This window comes from Cebus imitator, unplaced genomic scaffold (assembly GCF_001604975.1).
Source record: "Cebus imitator isolate Cc_AM_T3 unplaced genomic scaffold, Cebus_imitator-1.0 Scaffold541, whole genome shotgun sequence".
Lineage (NCBI taxonomy): Eukaryota > Metazoa > Chordata > Mammalia > Primates > Cebidae > Cebus > Cebus imitator.
Genome location: NW_016107856.1, coordinates 1275567 through 1295572, shown reverse-complemented (window position 1 = coordinate 1295572; position 20006 = coordinate 1275567). Strand labels below are relative to the sequence as shown.

At 42.2% G+C, this 20006-nt stretch overlaps 1 protein-coding gene and 1 long non-coding RNA gene across 5 annotated transcripts in view; one reads left to right on the top strand and one right to left on the bottom strand.

Annotated features, from left to right (window-relative positions):
- CUNH1orf226 (chromosome unknown C1orf226 homolog) overlaps nucleotides 1-20006 on the bottom strand; it is a 311510-nt gene that overhangs the window by 185202 nt on the left and 106302 nt on the right. The window lies entirely within an intron of this gene.
- LOC108293576 lies at nucleotides 862-19596 on the top strand. Its single transcript, XR_001820740.2, has 3 exons — nucleotides 862-872; nucleotides 2912-2913; nucleotides 19481-19596. It is a non-coding gene; the product is annotated as an uncharacterized LOC108293576 (long non-coding RNA).

Here is a 20006-nt window from a genome sequence, read left to right as displayed (position 1 = left end):
GAAATGAACAGACATTTTTTCAAAAGAAGGCATACAAATGAAAAAGAAACAAGCAGAACAAGCAAATGAAAAAAGAAAAGCTCAATATCACTGATTAGAGAAATGCAAATCAAAACCACAATGAGATACTATCTAACACCAGTTAGAATGCCTATTATTAAAAAGTCAAAAAATAACAGATGGTGGCAAGGTTACAGAGAAAAAGGAGCACTATACACTGTTGGTGGGAGTGTAAATTAGCTCAACTACTGTGGAGGACAGTACGGCAATCACTCAAAGACCTAAAGACACAAATTCCATTCAACCCAGCAATCCCATTACTGGGTATATACTCAAAGAAATATAAATTGTTCTATCATAAAGACACATGCATGCATATATTCATCACAGCACTATTCACAATAGCAAAGACATGGAATCAACCTAAATGCCCGTGAGTGATAGACTAAAGATATCATTAGTCTAGACTAAAGGATATGATAGACTACAGAATAAAGAAAATGTGGCACATATATGCCATGGAATACTATGCAACTGTAAAAAAAAACAAACCCATGTCCTTTGCAGGAACATGGGTGGAGCTGGAGGCCATTATCCTTAGCAAACTAATGCAGGAACAGAAAAACAAATACCACATGTTCTCGCTTATAAGTGAGAGCTAAATGATGAAAACACATGGATACAAAGAAGGGAACAACACAAACGGGTTTATCAGAAGGTAAAGAGTGAGAGGAGCAAGAGGATCAGGAAAAATAACTAATGGGTACTAGGCTTAATACGTGGGTGATGAAATAATCTGTACGACAAACCCCTATGACATGTGTTTACCTATGTAACAAGCCTGCACATGGACCCCTCAATTTAGAATAAAAGTTTTTAAAAATAGGCAGGTAACTGAAGAGAATACTGGGAAAATGAAGTGAAACTAGAGATAGAGGTATGATATAAAATGACTATGTATCAAAGAGTGAGTAAAAAATGTAGCTTTAAATTTAGAAGAGTAAAAATAAAAAATAAAATCTTTTCAGTTAGGAAAAAAAAAATGTGCTATTCTAAATTCATCACAGTGTTCCAGGTGTGGTCTAGTAACCTGTGTCCAAGGAGTAGCACCTCCTTGTTCTAGATATCTCATCTCTATTAATGCAGCCCTCAGTTCCTGTTTCCTCCAACTTGGGATAAGAATGAACATAAACACTCAGGCTCCTGAGATAAAGATGAAATTCACCACAGCAATACATATTTTCCCCTCTCTTTGGAGAACCCTGATTCTCCAAAAGTCATCTTCCCATATCCTCCAAAGAATTCCTCAGGGGTGATATCACTCTGAACCTAGTCTAGCACTTTTTAAACCCTCAGAGAAGGATGCCAGGGAGACTGCAACAGAAGTCCTGAGTTTCAAAGCTCTCGAGATAATCCTCTCTGCTCCCTAATGCCAGGCCCCGGGTCTCACAAAATATACAGGCACTTGGACCAGATTTCTGTTCAATCTCTACTCTCATGGATTCAGGGAGGCTGGTTGCTTGCAGCCCAAGGAGTCACAGAGAGCACCTTTCCATGTCTCAGAAAATGCACAGCCTTTTGGGAAGTGAAGAGAGATGCTTTAAGATTATTTCTGTGTCATCTTCCAGGTCAGGGAAAGGTTTCAAAAGCCAAGTTCTGGGTCTGATAGGATGAACATAGAAAGACTATGAGAGTGAAAACCACCAAATATCGATGCACAAATATTTGTGGTCACACATGTGCTCTTAACCAGGCTTGTACCCTTTCAGATGACCAGTAGGAGTTCCTTTCCCCAGAAACACCACAACTTCTGGATAAAGCAGTCCCAGGAAAGGGATGGCCAACAGCCAGTAATTTTTTTCTCCTAATGCACAGATGGAAGAACCAAAGCCAAGGAAGTGATAGGGGTTTCCTAAGATCTCACATGGTAAGACACCCCCAGTGCCAAACAGCTTCCATTTCCAGCCACATGGCTTCTACCACAACCCACTGCCTCCTCCTACAAAGCAAAGGTGTACCAGCTGTCCTCTAGACTCTAGGACCAAAGCATTAATTTACATCCTGCTTAATTTTCATTTCCATACGGAATTACCAGTTTCTTGTTTTAAGTCGGCAAATCAAACAATTAAGCCAGTCTACTGAGTGGTCCTCAAACCCAGAATTATGTGTTTTAGCCACAAAATACGAAATGTTGAAACAAGTTTACTAAACTGTATTCCAGAATAGGAGTACCTGGGGACTGGCTGTTAAGGTTGGTGGCTTATCAGCCCTCATTGTTGGGGCAGGAGGATTTGCAAGAATTTATACACACACACACACACACACACACACACCCTCCATGCTCTGTTGTCCAGAATTATCAGGGAAATTTTCAGGAGGTCCAAGCTCTAGACATTTCTTGTGCAAACCACTAAAAGCCCATGATACCACATACCTATGCACACTTCAGAAAGTTTTAGAAACACAGTGGAGAGCACAGGGACATAGGCTTCAGCCAGCTCTGTCAGTTTCCTGCTTTTATCCTCCCATCATTTATGGAGCCTTACAAAGGTTTAAAGAAATAAATAAAACAAGAGTCAGGTCATAACTAGCATGTATCAGCAGAACATATATTCCATAAATGGTGCTGTCCTCTTTTCCCCACTCTTTAAGGAACATGTCTGCAAGATTCCATTAAAGAGTTAAACCCTCCATTCCGTCTCCTCTTGCCTCAGGTCCGGCTTGATTCTACAAGCAAACTGATAAAACTGACTCACAGAGATTTGATGGCCAGTGCAAGTTGAATTTGTGGTGAGAGTTGCAAGGAGAATTGCAAGGCTTAACCCCCATGCCCATCCCCTGACAATGAAGCAGGACAGCTGGGAGAGGGTGTAAGGCGTCCCTTTGCCATATTTAATCAATCCGCCCATAGTTGTGTGGCTATTCTTTGCAGGGCATTAAGCGAAGGAGTAACCCCTGATCTTACCCTCCAGCTGCTTTCCACCTAGCTAGGAAAGGAAGGCCCCAAGCCCCAAGTCCTTGGGTGAAATATGTCCTCTCTCTGGCCTCAGAAGCCACATGTGAATAAGGGTGCTGGTGCAGACAGTGTCCTCCAGCCTCACTGCTATGCTCTGGAGGCAGGCACTGAATATGCCTGGTCTGCCATTTGATTCCCATTGTCAGCAAAGAGCATGACACAGGGAAGACTGTCAACAAACACCAGGCTAATGAATCCATGAGATAATGAAAGAATCAGTGGATTAAATCTGAGTCAGAGGAACAATCATTTAGGGATTTGCTGCATTTTGACACTAACAAATACCAAGCAGATGTACTCATTTCCAAAGCCTAGGAGAAGTCAGTGTTCCAGGTCCTCCTGAGGCCATCCCCTCAGAGTCAAGCCACAATAACTCAGGACCTCGCATCATTTTCAGGTGTCTTTAGGGCTTGACATTTGTGTTGAGTAAAACGAGCCCTGGAAATGCCTGAATGGGATTCACGAGGGAGCGAATCTCACCATTGCAGGGTATTTCAGTACTACGACTGGTGGATCCTGCCCTCTTCACCCAGTACAAGATCACAGAAGGTCAGACTGATGTCAGCATCACCATCAGATCAGAAAGTTTAAGCCTCAGCGCCTCGGATTCATATGCAGATGCCTCTGATGACTGGAAAGTAAGAAGAGCCATCAGGGAAGATTATAGGCCTGACCACTTACTGTGTAATTAAAATGTCATTCTCTCCCTGGCTTCACTTGCTCCCTCTGAGCCCCTAAATGAGCATCACACCAGCCCACTCTCTCCTACACCCTGTGCCCATCTCTTCCTCATCATGCTCACGTAATGCCTTCCAGGTCAAACCCTGAGGAGGTGGCACTATAGCCCTCCTACAGCCAGGCTGGCCCCATGACACCTCCCTGACTTGCCTCATGGCAGACAAGGGTGAAGACACACTCTGGGCAAGGCTGGTGAAGCCATCTGCCCTCCTCAAACCTCCTTTGCATGTGCTGCAAAGTGCTCTCCCGCAGAGCTCTGAATAGCAGGCCAGCGGGGAGCACCAGTTAACCTGAGGACAGTGTGGTAGGGCCAAGAGAGTCAGGCACTCTCAGTTTCGTAGCCCTGCCGCACACCAGGAGCCAAGTGTCTGGAATGTCTTTTCCCTGAGTGAGGAAGCAGAGCCAGGCATCTCTGCTTCCTCACTCAGGGAAAAGACATTCCAGACAGTTGGCTCCCGGTGGTGGAAAAGAGCTCAGGCAGGGAAATACAGCAGATCAGGTGCGAGGCCTAGCCCCTAAGTGACCTGAGACAAGTCACTTCCTCTCTCCTAAAGCCTGAAAAGGGTTGGGTGAAAAAAAAACAACCCTGAATTGTGTTACTTCCAGTCTATGTTCCAGGCTCTTTCTCCACAGGCTTCCTACTGAAAAGCACTTGACTTGCTTCTTAGAGACTTATTTTTAGGAACAGACTAGGCTCAGTTCACTTGTTCCATTTCACAGAGACTCTGATTTGAAAGCTCCCAGTAAGATCTAGCCATGCTAGACAACATAGCAGCCAGTACATCCTGGCTGCCAACAACCTCTGTTCTACAATCCTCGCTCAGCAGAGCACCCTCATGCATGTGCCCTCCACAGGGCACGAGGAAATTCAAGCGAAAAAGACACCACCATGCAATTAAGCATGGCAACACAAAACAAGCCAGATTTTCCCCTTTGTTTTCCATTAAGTTTAGTCAAAACAGTACCTTTCAGGCTTGTCTGTGTGCGATCTTTGCATTGGCCTTCAAACTCTCATTGAAAACAGGCTATTTATTGATTATTTACTATGCAACACACAAGACAATGCCATTAGCAGTTAATTATTACTCAACAACATGGACTCTGCCCTTAAAAACGTGTTTTGTGCCCTTGCCAGTAAACATCCATGCAGAGCCCTACTGACTCATTCTCACAATGGAATGGTAGAAGAAAAGGGGAGCCACCAATAAACCCTATTCTAACCACTCCTCGTAATTTATTTAGTTACAGCTGGAAAATGAAATGCTGCTGCCTGAACCAGCAGAAGGATTGGGCATGAAAAAGAAAAAGGAGGGACAAAAACCACAGTGGGGCCTCCAGATTCACTCACACAATAAATGTTTTACTGACCATCTGCAAAGTGCCAGGTAGTCTATTTCCCCCAAAAGAGCCCCTATGTCAATCTGTAAAATTTACGATTATTTAAATATGTATTATAATAGAATACTGCACTGCACTTTTTCAAAGCACTTTGATTTCTAGTATGATCTGCCTTCCACAGTCCATGTGGCATTGGGAAGCTCATCTAGCATCTCTTCCCCATATCTGCTTCCCAAGAACTCTCCCTTGAGAGCTGGTGCCCTTTGGCACTCACTCATTCCAGCCTCACCCTGATACTTCACTGCAGTCCAGAGCAGACTGCACATTCCTAAAGATTATGCTTTCTATATGCATTCATCCTTCCCAACATTAGCAACGCATCTACTACATGCTGCATACCACATCTTCTGAAATCCCCACAACCTGCGGAGTTCTCTGCTGTACATCTGGCCTCAAAAATGTTAAACACATCAGTCAATAGATGATAGGTTAATTCAGGAACAGCTTGGTAGCAACCAAACTAGCAAAGAAATGAAGACAGCATTGGCACTAGATGGTGAGCCCTGATGTCACCATTAGGCATTCCCAATTCCTTTATCATCATCAAGTATGTTGCCTTCCTATCCAAAAGCAATTGACTGATTGCAATTTTACCACGTTTTCCTCCAAACATGACTGGGGGAAAAGCAAGACCAAGAACTGGTAAGAGAGTGCATGGATATAGAAAACTCAAATCTTAACAAAGCATTGAGGCACTGATAACTGTTCTCTAACCCCTGCATTCACACAACCAACTCTAAAGACCACGTCCTATCAGCTAAGACTTTTTCATCTCATTTACCCCTTTGGTCCAACAGTCTAATTTATTTAATCATTTTGACAGTGGCGTACTTTTTATTTAGAGCCAATTATGTACCTGGTCCCAGACCATGACCTCTAATGGGTAGAGACAATCAGTGATATATGTCTGCTCTCAAGAAGCTGACAATCTGGTTGGAAAAATCAAACTATCACACAAAAACTCAATCCAAGAACAATGAGGACTTATGAGCTATACATGAAACAAGATTTCATGAATGAGATTAATGTGGGTTGAAGTGGTTAGGGTATGTGTCATAGAAGAGAAGGAACACAAGAAGTGGAAAAAAGGATACCAAATGGTAACAGAAAAGATTTTTCAAGGCAAGAGGGCAGGCATGAACGAAGTAAAGGAAATGGCAATAGAAATGGTAACTGGGGAAACAGGAAGAGAGTTCAAAGGGGTACCCAGCCTGCATGAAGCAGAGGATGAGCACTGCAGAATAAAGGAACAAACTTAAAAAGGAAAAAGTCAGCTAGAGGATTCTGTTCATGTACTTATTGAATGCACAACACTGAGCCTGTCCTATGTGCCAGGTGCCATGCCAGTGCTGGAGATGCTGGGATGCAAAGGTAAACCTGGCATTACCAGTGTTTTCAAGGGTCTAGGAGTATGGCGTTGTAGAGAGACAGCAAGTACAATGGTGATTAAAGGACAGAGTGATAAATGCAATGAGCAAGTGCAAGGGACTTATGGGACAGTAAATATGGGGTACTAACTTCATGCTGAGAAATAGTAATTTGGGATTAACAATTATCAATGTGATTATTCATGAGGACGGCTTCCATTTATTGAATATCTCCTATGTGCTAGGTACTATACTAAGCACTTTATCTATTATGTCACTGAATCCTCAGACCTCTCTAATTACTAGCCCTATCCCATTTCACCAGAGAGAAAGTAAATTTTACAAAAATCACAGAACTGCTGAGTGGTTCTGTGAGTCCAGAGAACATCATCTTGAGCTTGTCCTCTACCACAAGGCACAAGCAATCCCAGTCCAGACAAGCCTCCTAGGAGTGACTGCATAGGGTTAGTGTAATACATCCAAGGGAAACACTGCTGCCACGTCCTCCAAATAATGCTGGATATAAAATTCTACCTCCTGCAAGGTCAATTTTTCAGGACCGAATGTGCCAACCCAATTTCAAATGGCTCTCCCAGGATAAAAATGAAGTTCTACTTCCTAGAGGCATTAATATGCCCCTCCTGCCTCCCCTTCTGTGTCTCTCAGCCCCAACCCCTGAGGAAAGCAAGAGCTGTTGGCGAGACACTGTCTCAGACCTAAATACCAGACCAAAGGTAAAGAGAACATTGGCAACCTTGCCAGATCCCCAGGACAGCTTTTATGTGCTCCTTTTGATCATCGGTGAGATCATTTAAGAAAAAAAAAAGACCATTTTCATATCCAAGAGCCCCTCTGGAACAGAGTACAAACCTTGAAAGGTTACAGGAAAGTTTTCCACAGACATGGAACTTCCATCAGGAAAGTAGAAACCACAGTGCCCTTTGAGAAAACATCTCAACACAAAAAAGGGCACAGCCAGCACTGAAGATTACTTAAATATAGGGAATACTTTCCTCAGCCAGAGAGAGGGCCTCCTAAACCAGCGCAAACTCACAACCTACAGAGATGGACCAATCAGGCTCTCTTCAAACTAGACTGGGCAAAGCAGTCTTGCAAACTTTCCTCCACCAAGGCAATAGACTCTCTGCCCTATTAAAGTAGTAATGGCTGCTTTGGTGCCTTATATCATCAGAGAGATGAAGAGAAGAGAGGGGACATAAGGGGGTCTTGAGAGATGGTAATTGGGAAATTGGAAAATCATGTTTGAAAACCAGATGGAGATGAAAAGGAATCTGAGATGGGGAACAGGGCAGATATATCTGGGATGTTTATTTAAGGCTATGCATGGGGAGCTCTGCAAGCAGAGTGTGTATATCTGACACTTGTTGAAGTGACAGCCCTGGATCTCTACAGAGCCTGTGAGACGGGAGGCCTCAGCAGCTGTCACACTCCAGTAAGCTGGCAGCTCTGCCTCAGATCTCCTGGCAAATCCCTGCCAATAGCTCAGATGGAAAGGTAACCACTTAATTAAAAAGAAAGAAAGAAAAGTAAAGACACATTCATCTAGAGATGGAAAAGAAAGCAGCAGAACCTAAGATTGAGAGGAAAGGGTGAGAAAAGAGTGATCCCAGGCTTTGGAAAAGGGGTCAGGAAGAAATAGGAAAGATCTAGCTTGATTTCTGAAAAGGGGCCCTTTTCCCTGGCCCCCTCTAAAGTCAGGAGAGATTCTTTAGGGAATTGTCAGAAGAGAAGGGAACAGACAACCCAACTAAATGCAGAGGAAAACCAAGAGAAGTTAGTCTCTTGGCTGATATTCAGCAAGATAGACAAACATTTAGTAAATGGTCAAGGCAAAAAGGAAGCAAAAATAACCCGTCAGCACAAATTTTTAAGTACTCTCTCCTTATTCAACTCAGACCTGATTGCTTGTCTAGCTCCCTTTCTAACTCTCAGGTCATTCTCACTGTATCTCTTAGCGCCTTTTCAACAGCCTGCATACCCAGCAGCTGTGAATTCCTGGGTCTGTCCCTTTATGCCAGGGGACTGGGACATGTTCCAGTACAAAATGGCCCAGAATCTTATCTCCCTTCACCTCGGCTCACCTCCACTTCAGTCTTGAAGAGCCCTGAAATCTGCCCTAAGATAATTCAGAAGAGACAGCCTGTCACTTCTGGGATCTAGAGGTCCTATGATTATCAAACAACCCAGGCTTCCAGCTTTAGCTCCTTTCCAGCCACTTCACACCATCGCTCCTTAAGGCATTTCAGTATTTTTTGCAGCCTGAGAGTCATATTTTCAGTCAAGAAAAACCTGTAACTATTATAACTATCCTACAACATCTTGAGTGTTCTCAAAAGCTCACAGTGAGTTTTCTCATCACAGGAATTTTTCTGCAGAGGCTGTCAGCTCCTGGCACATGGGCACACTCTTGACTCTTACCAGGGGTCAAAATGGCAGGTTAGAGGGTCTGGCTGAAATCAGGAGACTAGACTAGATCCTGTGCTAAGCCTCTCCCATAGACTCTATAAATGAAGCAGGGATATGTCCACCCTGCAAAAAGGTAGAAATAAGCATGTCAGGTCTCCTGAACATTAAACTGAAAAACCAAACAGGTATCAGATCCACAGAGAAAGGTGCAAAATCACCTGAGGAAAACAGAAAGGTGGCCAGGCTAGTAAACTTGACTGCAAATAGATTAAATCATTTTTTAAAAAATCGATATTTACATATATCTAAATCAGGAAAGGGATTGGCCAGTGGAAGCACAGAAAAGCTGAGACATCTAAGCAAAGAGGCAGTGCCCGCAGAGGCATGAGCCAGGGAAAAGTGGCCTTGCCCAAAACCACATGGCAGGGGACAGCCTTTCTATGGAGGTAAAGCCAGTCTTCAGGTGTCTTTCTTCCTCTGGTTCCTCTAACACAAGTGCCACTTGTACCCCTTGTTCTGAACCTACTGTCCTCAGTGACCAGGTCTGCTACACCAGGCCTCGTGCTATGCTTAGAGTGCCTTCCTCCCCACCAGCTACACACCAACGCAAAAACCCAGACAACATGCCTTTTGAACACTCCTGACACCTTTCCCAGTTTAACAAGACAATCTGCAGAGTAACAACTTTCATACTAGGGTCTGAAAACCTACTAGGTGAAAAAACCCTGGAAAAAGGCAGTCAGGCTGATGGCTCAGACCAGCAGTTGTCAAGCTTGAACACACAACAGAATCACATGGAGGGCTTGTCAAACACACATTGCTGGGCTCCAGCCCCAAAGTTTCATATTCCATAGGTCTTGGGAGGGGCCTGCATTTCTAACTCTGCATTTCTAACAAGTTCCCAGGTGAGCCTGACATTACTGGTCTGGGGATCACATTTTCAGAATCACTGACCTGAACTATTCCAATAAACCAGGACACAGAGGTGGAAGCCCAAAAACACTGTCATTAAAAACCCCAGACAATTCTCTTAACTTCCAGGGGACAATCACTCCCTATCTGAGTAGCAGTGAAATAAAACCCACTAGTTCAGCACCAACCACATGCCAGGATCTAGACAACCACTCCAGCCTTCATTATCTAATTCTACCTGAGTAGGGTAATACCTAGGCTAAATGAATGGTATGACTTCAATAATATTACTACCATAATTAAAATTAATGGACCAACTTTTTTTTAAGAAAGATCAAGAATGAGTGACAAATACAAAGAGGTCAATTACAGGATAAATCTGAGTTGGACTCTCTCTTGCCCCCAGGCCTCATCAATGGGGGAGGAAAAAGGAAGATAAGGTAACCAGTTACCTAGGAGAAAGTGGCAAGAATTTCTGGAATCCCTTATCTTCCTCTCCCAGCCCAAACACAGATCCCTCAATAATTCAGTAAATCAAAGAAGACATGCTAAGGAGTTCTGGGAGAACACAGGATTCTTTTCCCACCATACCTCCATGTGGGCAAAATCTGGTAATCTCAGATCTATGGGTTGTGAAGATGAAACAGAAAGAAACAAGCTGTGCAGTTGCCCTCACAAGCCTCTGCACTATGGTGCACTACACAGAAAACACTTCCAAGCAGTGAAGATTCCCCCAGGAAGGAACGGTCAGAAGCAAGCTAGGGAGAAACCCTATCCAGGAAGGAAGCAAGTAAGGCCAGGACAGAAAGATCCTGAGAAGTGTCTGTCTCTTAGAAAACACAGGAATATTTTCCAATCTGATGTTGCTGTGTGGATACTGTCTGTGGTTTGGGGCACACTGAGAAAAATCAAAGTGAGGCCAACAGAAGGGCTGCTTTACATAAGGCTGATTTGAGCAGGCAAGTCCAGCCATGCGGTGTTAGACTGTGGTGGACGGGGGAACAACTCTGTCAGGTTCTGCTTACAGGCTCCCACACACAGGGCCCCTCCCTATTCAGGACTCCGGAAAAGTAGCATGATAGGGAGACATGGCTTCTGGAAACAGACACTGCCCTCAAACACCCTGATGATGGTTACCCTAGAATCTCATCCTTGTTTCACTCCCCTCCTTAGACCATCAGAATGTGGCCAGTCCCTGAGGTTCTCAGACATTAAGAGTCAGAAGGGTAAACACTGTATGTTCTCACTCACATATGGAAGCTAAAAAAAGGTGATCCCATAGCAGTAAGAAGCAGAACAGAGGATTCTAGAGGCGGGGAAGGGTAAGAGGAAGAGGGAAATAGGGAGAGATTTGGTAAAGAATATAAAATTATGCTAGATAAGAGGACTAAGTTCCAGTCTTCTACACCACTACTGGATAACTATAGTTAACAATAACATATAGAGTTTCAAATAGCTAGAAGCAAGATATTGAATGTTCCCAACACAAAGAAATGGTAACTGTTTGAAATCATGAATATGCTAATTATCCTGATCTGATTATTAATACATTCTGTGTATTGAGATATCATTATATACCCCATGAATATGCACAATTATTGTTTATCAATTAAAAATAAATAAAATCAGATTGTTTAAAAAAATGTGCTCAGAGAAGAAAGAAACCTTGAAGTTGAAGAGCCCACTCAGGCAGGGAAGGACAGCTGATAAAACTAGAGATGTTTAACCTAAAGAGATGCTAAGTATCTGAAGGGCTATCGTGGGGGGAAAGAGATGAAATACATTCTATGTGAAAATGGCCAGAGAGGGGCGGGGAAGGTAAGACGGAGGCTGTTAAAGTTACATTGTTTTTGTAATATCCACTACAAAAAGTTAAGCTCCACAAAATCTCACTTGGCATCAATTCACAGGCCTGGATTACAAAAGGGTGAGAAACTCACTAGCCATACCCTAGAAGGTCTCCATGATCTGGTCCTGGCCCCTCTTCAACTTTACAGGAGGTTGCTCTCACTCACTTCACTCAACACAAACCATCCCTCTGCTGCTGGGAAGGGCCCAGCTCCCTGCTGCCTCCCAATCTTGTACCTGCTGATCCCTCACCATGAACACATCTTGGCAAGGCTAGCTCATTGGCAACATTCAGGTTTTAACTCAAATTACCTCTCCTCAGAGAGGCTTTCACAGACACTTCCAAAGCAGCCCCACCTGGCCTTCCCCAGAATCACTGTCCATCACATCACTCTCTTTATTTAGATAACTATTATTTTCTCTTTATTTTCTTCACAGAACTGACCACTCTCTGATGTTACCCTGTCTACTGTGTGTTTGTATTATAATCAGCCTTTCCCACTTGAACATAAGTTCCATGAGAAGAGAGACCACACCTATTTACCTGTTTCCCAGTGCCTAGAACATTCTGTCAGATACTGACACTCAAATATTTGTCTACTAAATGAATATTTGTTGAAACAGCAGCATAGTCCAGTTCTTTGTGAATGAGAAATCAGGTTCTATATGCAAAGGTGTTTTCTTTTCCATCCGAATTATGGAAACTAGTTTGCTTAAGGTAAGAATTAAAGGACTACTAACAAAAAAATACCAGTTTTTTTCTGCAATAAATAATTAGAACTAAATGACCACCTTAAACTTTTCCCAAGTTTCAGATAGATTAAGTCTGCCTAGACAGGAACACATTTTGTGTTTTTTATAACGGCATTTCAAGTGACAATTTCTGGGTAGTTGTTAATGACTGAAATGTTCAACATATTAAAAACCATTCTTAGACCTTCTATTGTAAGGTAAAATGACATGATACAACTGTCATAACACAGACACTATGATGCAAATTCAACTTTATATACATGGAAAAACACTAAAATAATCTTAATATCAACCAACTGTTCAACATTTGAAAAATAAAAATAGGAACATTTATTTATTTATTTATTTTGAGACAGAGTCTCACTCTGTCACCAGGCTGGAGGGCAGTGGCGTGATCTCAGCTCACTATAACCTCTACCTCCTGGGCAATTCTCCTGTCTCAGCCTCCCAAATAGGTCGGGATTACAGGTATGTGTCACCACGCCCAGCTAATTTTTGTATTTTTAGTAGAGACGGGGTTTGACCATGTTGGCCAGGATGGTCTCGAACTCTTGACCTCATGATCCACCTGCCTCAGCCTCCCAGTGTGCTGGGATTATACAGGCATGAGCCACCACGCCTGGCCAAAATAGCAACATTTATTACACTGTTATCGTTCAACAAAATTCACTGTACATCAAAGAAGGCACATAATACCACTACACATGCAGCCCACATTCAAACCACCTTTGTCACTTTTCCCAAAGATTTGATAGAAGCCAGCCAGACTGCCCTTTTGTGCTGGCGTTGAAAAAATTTAGGCACTTTCAATGTTTGCTGGAGTCGAGTTGTAGGCTGTGTGGCATATATCAGAGCCCACAAACGTAAGTGCTGCCCCTACACTCTAAAAAAATCCCATTTCAATAAAGCTAGTGATCCAGGTCTTATAAGATATTAACAACAGAGCATTAATCAAGCATTATGGAAATGGCCTATAAAAAGACAATGTGTGAGCCCAATTCCAGCAACAGAACTGTAGAGAAGAATTATCTCATTAAGCAGAAGTTTGTGGAACAGAATACTGAGCAGCTTTCCAGTAGGCCACAGGTAATTTACAAAATGATTGCAAAGGGCACCATTTGCTTATGCAAAATAGCATCTTTCATCTAAAAACTCCAGCATGCCATTTGACCAGAGGCTGTTTTTGTTGAAGTCTTAAACATGAGAATTGGTCCCAGTTTTCAAGAGTCCAGCCACTTTCTCTACCAGGCAGATGGGAAAACAGTCAATGGGTAATTAAACTGGTGTTGGCTTTGGGCTGCTGCTAGGAAGGGGCTTCTTCACAGCAAGAGGGCAAGCCAGAGATAATGACAAGAATATGTAGAATATGTTATACCACCACATTTTACTTGGGCCTCAGAATGCCTCAAAATGCTCTCTTATTTCTGATTTATTTATTTATTTATTTTTGAGACAGACTCTTGCTCTGTTGCCAGGCGCCAGGCTGGAGTGCGGTGGCGCAATCTCGTCTCACTGCAACCTCTGCCTCCTGGGTTCAAGCAATTCTCCTGCCTCAGCCTCCCGAGTAGCTGGGACTACAGGCGTGTGGCACCATGCCCAGCTAATTTTTGTATTTTTTAGTAGAGAGAGGGTTTCACCATGTTGGCCAGGATGGTTTTGATCTCTTGACCTCGTGATCCGCCCGCCTCGGCCTCCCAAAGTGCTGGGATTACAGGCGTGAGCCACTGCACCCGGCCCTTATTTCTGATTTATACATGGCCTCATGAATGTAGCAGAAAGAATCAGGAAACAGCCTGGCATCTGTCCAGCACATCACATGGCATCTTAGACACTAGGAAATTTTCAATCAGGGTAGCAGGCAAATGGTCATGGCTCTGAACATGGCTGCAAGTGCAAGGCCTCTCTGATTCAGATTCCAGCTCAAGAATTTGCTTAAGCCCCTCATCATCAGTGACATATTTCCATGAACTACTCAAACATCCTCTACTCAGCCAGTCTCACAGGTCTATAACACCTCCACACATTGGAGAGGATGGTAGAAAGCCCAACACACTCTCATACTCAGACGGTATGATATTGCCGGGGCAGGAGGAGTCAATTTGATAATATAAGTATCAAAAGCATTAAAATTCTCCATACCCTTGGGTGCAACTTTTCCATTTAGAAATTTATTCTTAAGGAATAATTCTGAATGTATTTAGCAATATAACTACAAGGATGTTGACAGCTGTGAGAAACTAGAAACAAGATAAATGTCAAAAAATAGGACCTGGTTAAATAAATATACCCATTAACAGAATGTAACTATACTCAGCCATTAAAAACAATGTTATAAAAGATTATGTAAAGATATGAAGTAATCATATACACTATTAAGTGAATAAAGAAGATCACAAAACTTTATGTATGGTGGTTGGGTGTAGTGGCTCACACCTGTAATCCTAGCACTTTGGGAGGCCTAGGCCGGTGGATCACTTGAGCTCAGGAGTTCAGAACCAGCCTGAGCAACATGACAAAACCCCATCCCTACAAAAAAATACAAACTATTAGCAGGGCATGATGCTGCAGGCCTGTTATCCCAGCTACCTCGGGGGCTGAGGCGGGAGGATCACTTAAGCCCAGGAGGTCAAGTCTGCAGTGAGCTGAGATCAGGCCACTCCACTCCAGCCTGGGTGACAAAGTGAGACCTGTCTAAAAAAAAAACCTTTATGCATAACATTTCATTTTTGTTAAAAATACTCCATTTTTGCAAAAATTGCAATCTGAAAATCTGAAACGGTGTCAGTCTGTTCAGGTTGCTATAACAAAAATGTCAAAAACTAATGGCTTAAACAACAAATAGTAACTTCTCAAGTTCTGGAGGCTAGAACATCCAAAATCAAGGTGCCGACAGATCCAGTGTCTGGTGAGGGCCTGCTTCCTGGTTTGCAAAAAGCAGTCTTCTTACTGTGTCCTAACACAGCCAAGAAAGTAAACTTGACTTTCTTTCACTTCTTCCTAAGGACACTAATCCCACCATGAGGGTCCCACCCTCAGGACCTAATCCAAACCTAATTACCACCTCCTGATATCATCCCATTGGGAGTTAGGGTTTCAATGTATGAATTTGGGGGAGACACACTCAGTCTACCTCAAGAAGATGTGTACCAAAATACTTTATAGTGGCTACTTCTGGCCAGTGGGATTACTGGAGAGATCTAGTTTGTTTTTTGTTTTGTTTGTTGTTTTCCTTCATCTTTTCAAAACATTTTATACAATATATATGAGTCAGGCTTTACATTAAAAAAAAAAAAAGAAAAAAGAAAAAAAGGCAGAAATTACTGTTTAACAATAATTCAGTGGCCTGTAGAAACATCTCACAGGTTTAAACACCTATCTGTGGGATGATCACAACATCCAGAACCACATGCAATGACATTAGGATTTCTGCCCAGTGACATGCATTATAACATGGTGCCAACCAGAATGTTGCTTCACTGAGTGTTTCTTAAAGTCTTAAATAAATGGTGCTGGATATAGACCCATCACACCAGGAATATCCCATCTTGATGCCATAATTACAAATGTTATTTTAACATTTACAAAAATATATATATAAGTAAACAAAAAGCTAAACAAAGCATCTATGAAAGGAGGAGGAGAAGGCTTTTCTGACCTCCAGGCAGCATCTTATCATCAGGCTTGTCCTCTTCTAGGACCTGCTCCTAAAGCTTGAGAATAATCTCAGAACCTCAGTACCTCCTTGTCCAACAAGGATTCAGAATTAAAATCTGATTCCAGAGGAGGGAGGGGGCACGCATGCTTTCTTTCTGGAATTTGCATGCATAAGGTTTTGTTTTTCCTCCACCACAAATCCCATGACACTCCTCATTATTATATTTGGCTTTAATATTTTATGTACATACGTAAAAATGCTACTTTAGAAACTGCATTACTATCTTATAAGTGATTCTAGCAACCTTGGACAGTAGGTGAGAATGCTCATCCCTACTGAAAGTCAGCGGTAGGAGCCTATGCAATCTGTCCCAATGCACATAGCAAGTTAACATGAGAGCCTAGCTTTGAGGACACAGCTGCTGACTCAGCAGCCTCCTCACATTCCAGACCTTTGCATAACCATCTGTTCAGATAACCCTCATCAAGACTAGAGTTCTTCAAGGCACCAGATTATTGACCAAAAGGCAAATGTAATCTGTATGTCCATTGGTTCTAGGAAGTAGGGTGAAATTATGTTACTACGGAATGAACATGGGCTGACAACTAGTGTCACCAAATACAGACAGTCAGTATTACAAGCACCATCCTCCCCAAAGATATCCACATACTAATCCCCAGAACAGTGGATGTGTTACTTTACGTGGCAAAATGTACTTGGCAGATGTGATTAAATTAAGGGCCTGAAGATGAAGAGATTATCCTGGATTAGCCACTGGTACAATGTAATCATAAGAGTCCTCAAAAGTAGAAGAGGGAGGTAGAAGAGATATATCTATGGAAGAACGGTCAGTGAGATGCAAGAATGTTGGCTTTGAAGATACAGGTGGGGCCATGAGCTGGGGAATACCAGCAGCCTCTTGAAGCTAGAAAAGGCAAGGAAAAGGATTATCCTCCTGGAGCTCCAGAAAGAAACAGCTGTGCCAGCATCTTGATTTTAGCCCAATGAGACCCATGGTGAACTTCTAATGTACACAACTGTAAGATAAATGTGTTGTTTAAGTCACTAAGTTTGTGGTAATTTGTTACAGCAACAATAGAAAATAATAAAGAGGCTATATTGATTTTTTAACAGTTGAAATCATGGTCCTCACTGCAACATAATAAAGAGAACTTCGGTTTTAATTTAATCTAACTTTCTCACTTCAGTCAGTCTCAGGGGAACTACCGGAAAACAGGGCTGCCAGGTTCTCTACAGGCATCCTGTGGAGACCTTTCCCACTGTGTGGGACACGGTATTGGTGGAGGAGAAAGGACGTCGGTTAGAACATCCCATGATGTGGTGGAAAGAGTAAGGTGCTGGAGTCAGGCAAAGTGCGGTTTAAATCCCAGCTCTCCCACACGCCAGATGCAATAATCCATCAAAGTCACAGTTTTCTCAGCAGTAACAATGTAAAAAAATACAGGCACATCTTGTTTTAGTGCACTTCACTTTATTGTGCATTACAGAAAATGTGGGGTTTTTTGTTTTGTTTTGTTTTGTTTTTTTACAAATTAAAGGTCGGTGGCAACCCTGTGTCAAGCATGCTCAGCATCATTTTTCCAACAGCATGTGCTCACCTCATATCTGTCACATTGTTAATTCACACAATATTTCAAAATTTTTAATAATCATATCTGTTTTGATTTGTGATTAGTGATCATTAATGTTACTACTGTAATTTTTGAAGGGCACCACAAACTGTGCCCATAAAGGACAGCAAACTTAATCCATAAATGTTGTATGTGTTCTGCCCATATAAGACAGCAAACTTAATGTATGTGTTCTGACTGTTCCCCTGTCTCTCTCCCTCTCCTCAGGCCTCCGTATTCCCTGAGACACGATAATATTGAAATTAGGCCAATTAATAACCATACAGTGGCCCATAAGTGAAGTGGTCAAGTGAAAGGGAGAATCATACCTCTCTCACTTTAAATCAAAAGCTAGAAATGATTAAGCTGGGTAAGGAAGGAATGTTCAAAGCTGAGACAGGCTGAAAGCTAGGCCTCTTGTGCCAAACAGCCAAGATGTGGTGCAAAGAAAAAGTTCTTGAAGGAAATTGAAAGTGCTACTTTAGTGAATACACACATAATAAGAAAGCAAAACAGCCTTATGGCTGATATGGAAAAAGTTTGGGCAGTCTAGATATAAAAATCAAACCAGCCACAACATTCTCCTAAGCCAAAGCCTAATCCAGAGCAAGACTCTAACTCTCTTCAATTCTTTAAAGGCTAAGAGAGGGAATGAAGCTGCAGAAGAAAAGTTTGAAGTTAGCAGAGGTTGGTTCGTGAGGTTTAAGGAAAGAAGCTGTCTCTGTGTAACATAAAAATGGAAGGTGAAGCAGCAAGTACTGATTCAGAAGTTGCAGCAAGTTATCCAGGACATCTAGCTAAGATCATTGGCGAAGGTGGCTACACTAAACAACAGATTTTCAATGCAGATGAAAGAGTCATCTACTGGCAGAAGAGGCCATCTAGGACTTTCATAGATAGAGAAGAGAAGTCAATATCTGGCTTCAAGGCTTCAATGGACAGCTAGTGATACAGCTGGTGACTTTAAGTTAAAGCCAGTGTTCATCTATTATTTTGAAAATCCTGAGACCCTTAATAATTATGCTAAATCAACTCTGCATGTCCTCTACAAATGAAACAACAAAGATGGCATGATGGCACATCTATTCACAGCATGGTTTACTGAATATTTTAAGCCCCCTGTTGAAACCTACTTCTCAGAAATACATTTCTTTCAAAATATTCCTGTCATTGGTAATGCACCTGGTCACCCAAGATCTCTGATGGAGATATTCAAGAAGATGAAGGTTGTTTTAATGCCTGTTAACACACCATCCATTCTGCTGCCCATAGATCAAGTGGTCATTTTAACTTTCAAGTCTTATTATTTAAGAAACACATTTTGTAAGGCTATACCTGCCATAGATAGTGATGCCTCTGAAGGACCCAAATAAAGCACATCAAAAACGTTCTGGAAAAGAACCAGATGCCATTAAGAACATTCATGATTCATGGAAGGAAGGCAAAACATCAACATCAACAGGAGCTTAGAAGAAGTGGATTCCAATCCTCCTGGACGACTTTGAGGGGTTCAGACTCCAGTGGAGGAAGTAACTGCACATGTGGTAGAAACAGCAAGAGAACTACAATGAGAAGAAGAACTGAAGATGTGACTGAATGGCTACAATTTCATAATAAAATGCTAATGAATCAGGAGTTGCTTCTTATGAATGAACAAAGAAATTGGTTTCTTGAGATGGAATATACTCCCTGTAGACATGCTATGAACGTTACTGAAATGACAGCAAAGATTTAGATAAACTTAGTTGATAAGGCAGTACAGCAGAGTTTGAGAGGACTGATAGTAATTTTGAAAGAAGTTCTACTGTGGGTAAAATGCTATCAAATAGTATCACATGCTACAGAGAAATATTTGGTAAAAGGAAGACTCAGTCCTTGCAGCAAACTTCATTATTATTTTAAGAAATGGACACAGCCACCTCAGTCTTCAGCATCCAGCAATCTGGTCAGTCAGTAGCCATCAACATCAAATGTGCATTGTTTTTATATGCACTTGGAACCAAAATATTTGTGTGACTCACTTTGTTGAGATACTTGCTTTATTGCAGTGGCCTGGAACCGAACCCACAGTATCTACAAGGTATGCCTGTACCAACTTCACAGTATTGTGACCAATTGTAAGGTTAAATAATATATGAATGAAAGTATCCTGCACAGTGACTGTCAGGAAGCAGACACTGTAAATGATGACTGCCATAACCATTGCTGTAATAATCTATCTCTTTCTGGGCCCCTGAGTAACAAGCCATGTGACTTTGTGT